The following is a 7,216-nucleotide window of genomic DNA, read 5'->3' as shown; positions in this document are numbered from 1 at the left end:
GAACTACTGACGCAATACACGCTGCGCGGTTACTCATGGAAAAATACCGTGAGAAGCATCGCCCTCTTTACATTGCCTTTCTGGATCTAGAGAAAGCGTTTGACCGTGTACCACACGAACTCATCTGGTATGCTTTACGACAACACTTCGTGCCAGAAGAACTCGTGCACTGGGTTCAATTGCTCTACCACGATCCGAAAAGTAAAGTTCGAAGTATGGCGGGTGTATCAAAACCGCTTCGTGTCTCTGTTGGAGTTTATCAAGGAAATGCCCTCTCACGACTCCTCTTTGTCCTTGTTATGGACACCGTCACACGGGATATCCAACGTCCAGCGCCCTACACACTGCTTTATGCAGGTGATGTTTTCCTAGCATCTGATAGCAAAAATGATCTCGAGCAACTTGTTCAAAAATAGAATGATCGCCTCATGCAACACGGTCTCAGATTGAATTTAAACAAACGACCGATCCCCATGAAACAGGCATTAATGCCGCTGACAGTGATTATCAGCGGCAGTAATCTGCCCAGAACTGAGCGATTTAAATACCTCGGGTCAACGCTATCAGCCAATGGAGAGCTGCGTTACGAAATTGCTTCAGGCATTAACGCAACCTGGATGAAGTGGCGTTCTACAACTGGTGTCCTTTGTGATCGACGTATCAACGAACGTCTCAAATCTAAAATTTACCGCAATGTCGTCCGTCCAGTCGCTCTCTATGGTTCTGAGTGTTGGCCGACCATAAAAGACAATGAACGGCGTCTTGCGGTAATGGAGACGAAGATGCTACGTTGGACTAGTGGCGTCACACGTTTAGATCACATCCGAAATGAGGATATCCGCGATCGTTATGGGGTTGCACCGATCGTGGAAAAGTTGCGAGAGAGGCGTCTTCGATGGTATGGTCACGCAATTCGTGCAAACGAGAATTCAATTGCAAAGATTGGTCTGAACATCGAAGTCGATGGTAAACGACCAAACGGCAGACCTAAGCAACGGTGGCTTGATACGCTGGATGGGGATTTGAAAGCCTCGAGATTGCACCCAGATCAGGCATTCGATAGAGCCAAATGACGAAGCCGATCACGACGAGCCGACCCCGCTTGTGAACGGGACAAAGGCTGAAGAAAAAGAAGAAGAAAAAGAAGATATAAATCAATGTCGGGAAGGGAATTAGTAAATTTAAAGAAATGTACTGAGAAAGTTAAGAAGAGTTAAAACGTCAGATTGTCCTGGGAAAAGACAAATGCTGGCAAACAGTCTGTAATACAAAGACGAAATCCTTCGAAAACGAATTGGATAAAGTTCAGTCAACTTCTTGGCGACAAAATGGAGTTCCCTAGGATACTAAGGACTCCTTTCGCGTCTCCGGCGATAGTAGATCAAGTGGAAACTCTGAATCGCACACTTTTAGAGTGCTTTGAAGAGGTTTGTCCTATTTCTCGAAGCCAACGCGGGAAAACGGTTGCATGGTGGAAACAACAACTGCAAATACTTAGGAAATTAATCAGACGACTTCAAATCGTGCTTAGAAAAGCAATAAGGATGAAGACTGTTAAACTTCCGGAACTGACAACGTGAATATGAGAGGCTCGTAAAATGTTCGAGACGGAACTTTTCCACAGCATACTGTGAGGAACTGGAAGATGAAAGGGGGCTTCCAGGTTGTGCAAAGTCCTTAACAAGGATGAGTCGGCCAGGTTAGACTCTGTGAGAAGACCGGATGGTACTTTCACGAACTCCAGAACTGAGTTTATACAGACTCTCTTGGAAGTACACCATCCCGGAGAACAGATCTCAAAAGTGGGAGAGTGGGAGAAAGAGAATTGGCATTGTCTCCAAACTTTTCAACACGAAGTGGAATCGGTTGTTATCAATGAAAAGGTAGCTGCTATACTATCATTTGAACAGTTCGAAGCGCCTGGCAGGATGGATTGCAGGAAGAAGTAAAATATCTCAGAGTTATTCTAGACGAGAAGTTTTTTTGGAACAAATATGTGGAGGTCAAGATGAACCACAACGTGGATGATCGACGAGCCGTTGAAGAGCAGGCGCATCACAATCTGTAGCGATAGTTATGATGCAGTGAGGGCGTTTAGCAGTCTTTCGGTCATAACCAAAATCGTTCAGGAATGTAGAAATCAATTGAACTCTGTTTCTAGATTCACTACGGTGAAACTACTCTGGGTACCCGGTCATTGTGGTGTGGACGGAAATGAAGTCTCGGATACTTTCGCAAAAGGGGGTTTAATTTCCCCCATGCCCAGACCAGAACCAGCAATTGGGGTGTCAATAGCATTGGCTAATACTGGTAGTTTCACATCCACTAACGGAAATCCTGCGATATTTAAACTAATCCGGGATATTCCGTTAGGGGGGGGGGGGGGGGGGGTTCGAGAATAATAGACTATTGGGGTCTGAGTGCTGAGGCTATGCCTCTCCCCCATCTCAAACACACACACACATATCGGTACTTTTACTTTTCGCTAACGTAGATGTGCGGAACTCTTTACGTTACCAGCAAAATCAGAAGAAATAAATCAATACGGACCCATCAAATTGCAGGGCACGCAAATTCCCTTCAATGGCCTCCCTCGGATCATATAATTCATATTCATGGGGGATGATTTCCCTAAACTTGGTTCCAATCTAGTTTATGCATTAAATATGAACGATCCCCCCCCCCATATTGACTCACACATTTATTTTCACAAAATTACAAATTTTCAGCCGGGCACGTTCCTTTTCTGATGGTACAACGACGCTGTGCCAGACTCGCTTACAATTGAAGACTCCGGTCCAGCTCATCAGCTGTCCCTCGATCAGCCGGTATGGGACCTGCTAATTTCGCTTGGACTTAAACTTAAAAATCCATGCCTGCTCTGCGTCAACAGCAACATGGAGTTACAGTCGAATTGGTTAAATATGGAGCCGAACAGTTACACCAAGTGGTTCATCAACTTGTGCTCAAGGTATGAGACAGCGAATCAATGCCTGACGATTGGCAACGAGGCATTACCTGTCTCATACATAAAAAGGGAGATATCATACAGTGCAGCAATTATAGAGGTATCACGTTGTTGAGTACCACCTATAAGATATTTTCCGCTATCTTGCTAGGCCGGATAGCCCCATACGCCCAGAACATCATTGGCCCATACCAAACAGGCTTCACTCCAGGCAAATCAGCAACAGATCAGATTTGCTCTCTGCGGCAAGCGATGGAAAAACTGTTGCAATATGGACAACAATTGCACCATCTCTTCATCGACTTTAAAGCCGCCTATGATAGCATAGCCAAGGTAAAACTGTACACGGCCATGAGAGAATTCGGTATCCCGACGAAATTAATAAGACTGACTAGGCTGACCGTGACCAATGTGCGAGGCCAGATAAAAGCAGCAGGATCACTATCAACACCATTCGACATCACCAACGGTCTATGACAAGAGGATGCCCTATCATGCGTCCTCTTTAACCTGGCCCTCGAGAAAGTGATCCGTGACGCTGAGGTAAATGCAAGAGGTACGATCCTCTTCAAGTCCACCCAACTACTGGCCTATGCTGACGATATCGACATCATGGGAAGAACGACCCGAGACGTACAAACTGCCTTCGTCCAGATCGAGCAGGCGGTGATAGGCGCGAGATGTTGGGCTGCACATCAATTAAGGCAAGACAAAATATATGGTGGCAACGTCAGCACCGAAAACCAACCAACCAACAACATCAAACCGCACTGGTCAAACGGGAAGAATAAAGATAGAAGAATACAACTTTGAGACCGTTGATAATTTCTCCTATCTAGGGTCGAAAATCACAACCGAAAACAGCTACGATGATGAAATCCCCGCACGGTTGTTGTCAGCCAACAGAGCCTATTTCAGCTTACAAAGACTGTTCCGTTCGAAACGTCTCACCATAGGGTCAAAGCTCTTACTGTACAAGACTATGATCTTGCCAGTCTTCATGTATTCCTCGGAAACTTGGGTTCTTAATAAGAAAAATTGCGAACTATTGGCCGCGTTCGAGAGAAGAATGCTCCGAAGAATTTTTAGCCCCCTACGTGAGGGTGGACGATTCCGTAGCCTACACAATGACGAAATCTATAAGCGATACCATGACCGTCCGGTTGTGGATAAAATCCGGCTCAATAGGTTACGGTGGGCGGGTCACTTAATCCGTATGGATGAAGATGATCCCACCCGGAAAGTCTATAAGGGCAATATCTATGGTAGAAAAAGAAGACGAGGCAGACCCTGCCTAAGATGGAGCGATGGCGTAGGTCAGGACGCCAGACAGCTGTTAGGGATATCGAATTGATGGACCTCGGTGCAAAACCGGGATGTCTGAAGTTCCTTAGTAAGGCAGGCCTAGACCAGATACCGGTTGTTGCGCCGTTGATGATGATGAAGTTGCTTTTCTGGTGGCACAACGACGCCATCCGAGACTCGCTCACAAATTTAAGACTCCAGTCCAGCTCATCAACTGTCCCTCGATCAGATGGTCTCGGCCCCGCTTATTTCGTTTGCGGTCCATGGCCTATAAGTTAAAAATCCCCGCCGCTCTTCATCAACAGCAACATGCCAACCGCTTCTAACGATAAGCCGCGGAAAATACAAAGCCCTGAGTGCAAGAGTTCTCATTGACCACCGCAGTCTGACCGTCGACAGTGTAGATTATTATATCAGGAAGTCCCTATTACAAAAAGAGTAAAACTCAGAACGCCTGACCATACAGTGTGTGCGACGGCTCAATATGTAACGACACCATCAATACTCCCATTGATAAATTCAACGTAAGCTATGAGTTAAAGTCCAAGAACACCTCTCTTAATATTGCAAATAACGAAGAATTAGCTTATCAACCAAAATATATATGTGCATATTATGTATGATAGTTAGATACAGCGCTAGGAAAGGCAAAAGTTAAAAAAATCTGGGAATAAACTTCCTGCGTCAATGGTATTATACTTTTATGGATTCTAAGAAATTGATTTAGTTATAAATTATAAATAAATAAACAAATCTACCTAAAAATTGGGCAGCTAAAATATCAAGGAAATCAGACCATATCATACCTACCTATCATACCTACTAAACAATTAATTGATTGATCATCGCAGTTTGAACAAATTTATCCCAAATTAATGCAATTTTAATTTATAATCATTGATAAGCTTAGATTAGGTTGGCTGTATTTATACAGGTCCACCTAGGAGAGAGCAGTTAGTTGGGTTTTTTTCTGGCTATCCGAATAGTTCAGAATGTGGTGTAAAATCGGAATTTTTATGTTATTGGCAGCGGTGGTTACGAGCTCACCATCAAACAGGATGAGTGACCGAGAAGCTAGGGCCACTCAAAAACTATACGAGAAGGGTAACTACTTCGAAGGAGATATGCTTTTCCCGGATGGTTTCAACATGAGGAATGGCATCACTTATCTACCTTGGCGATGGACTAATAACACTGTCTACTATGAAATTAGTTCAGAATACAGTAAGTTGCTGTTTTGAAAATGTCCTTGCAGGACAAATATTCAAAATGTCTCATTTCAGCGAATGCACAGAAAAATATCATCATCGGAGGACTTAATGAAATTCAAGGAGCTACATGCATAAGATTCGTCCCAAGGACAGACCAACCAAATTACATTCATATCAAGGTATTTTTAGAACCTAACCTTGGTGATCGCCTCACTTTCAATTTGGTAATATTAAATTTGATCTTCATTCCATAGTATGAGAAGCCAGGATGTTCGGCATATGTCGGCATGATTGGAGGAGGCCAACGAGTAAATCTAGAGATTCCTGGATGCGTATATCACTACGTTGTAGTGCATGAAGTCTTACACGCTCTTGGTTTCTTTCATCAACAAAGTGCTACCAATCGGGACGATTATGTGAAAATTCAGTAGGAAAACATTGAAGAGGAATATAAATTCAGCTACGATAAGTACGATGAAAACCAAATCACTGATTTTGGTGTCCAATATGATTACGAGAGCATTATGCATTATCATGATACTGCCTTCTCAATGAATGGTGAAAAAACTATAATTACAAAAGATCCTGCCTACCAAAATGTGATCGGAATGGGACAACATTTGAGTGCTGGAGATATTGCAAAAATCAAGGCAATGTACAAGTGCTGAAAAATTTGAATAAATAAATTGAAGCAATAATCTAGTAAAATTTATAGACTACTATGCGTTTCTTGCAGTCACGAATGCAGAAAATAATATACAATGTACTAACTTAACGGAAGCTAGCGTTTGAAAAAGGAAAAGAGAAGAGTCATTATAGCCTTTTTTAAGGTAAAACCGCTCTTGCCATCTATTTATGGATCTCTCCCTCTCAGCGTTCTTCGTCTGCAATAAGGGACAGATTGGCTTCGCATGGTATATATTCACCATCTCATCTGCCAAGATGTCAATCGGCATCATTCCAGAGATGACGAATGCTGCATCATCTGAGACAGTCCTGAAAGCAGAGCATACCCTCAGAGCTGTCCTCCTGTAGACTGCATTCAGTTTGCTAGTGTTAACTGACATCCGCAATGCCTCGCTCTAAACTGGGGTCGCATAGAGCATGATTGAGGTCACCACCCTGGCTATAAACAACCTAGAGGTATGCCGTGGCCCTCCCACGTTCGGCATCATCCTCGCCAGGGCCATACTGGCAGTGGATGATTTAACACAAACATACTGTACGTGTTGCTTATAGCTGAGCTTCCTGTCTATCGCCACCCCTAAGTATTTGATGGTCGACTTGGAAGTGATGATATGATTCCCGATTCTAACATAGGCGTAATTTCTCTTCCGGCGCTTCGTGATGAGGACCGCTTCTGTTTTTTCCTCCGCAAGCGTCAGACCAGAGCTCTCTAACCAGCATTTGACAGCACTGATTACCTCGCTTGAGTACAACTCAGCATCTTCGAGATGCTTTGCGACAGCAACCAGTGCTATGTCGTCAGCGTAACCCACCACTGTGGCTTCCTCCGGAAGGGGAAGATTAAGTACATCGTTGTACATGATGTTCCACAGTAGTGGGCCCACCATCTGTCTGTCTATCTGTCTGTCTGTTTGTCTGTCACAGGCACTTTTCTCAAAAACGGCTATACCTATTGATACGAAATTTGGTGAGAAGGTGGGAACTGTGGACCCCCAGACATGCAGTGAGTAATATCCTCCTACGTTGAGATTTAGGCGTCAGATAG

The 7,216-nt window shown here is 44.0% G+C and overlaps 1 pseudogene; it reads left to right on the top strand.

Annotated features, from left to right (window-relative positions):
- The first annotated feature begins 5,241 nt into the window (after positions 1-5,241).
- LOC119654869 lies at positions 5,242-6,182 on the top strand (annotated as a pseudogene).
- The last annotated feature ends 1,034 nt before the right edge of the window (positions 6,183-7,216 follow it).

Source organism: Hermetia illucens, chromosome 4, assembly GCF_905115235.1.
Source record: "Hermetia illucens chromosome 4, iHerIll2.2.curated.20191125, whole genome shotgun sequence".
Taxonomy (NCBI): Eukaryota; Metazoa; Arthropoda; class Insecta; order Diptera; family Stratiomyidae; genus Hermetia; species Hermetia illucens.
This window is presented reverse-complemented; position numbering and strand designations above follow the sequence as displayed.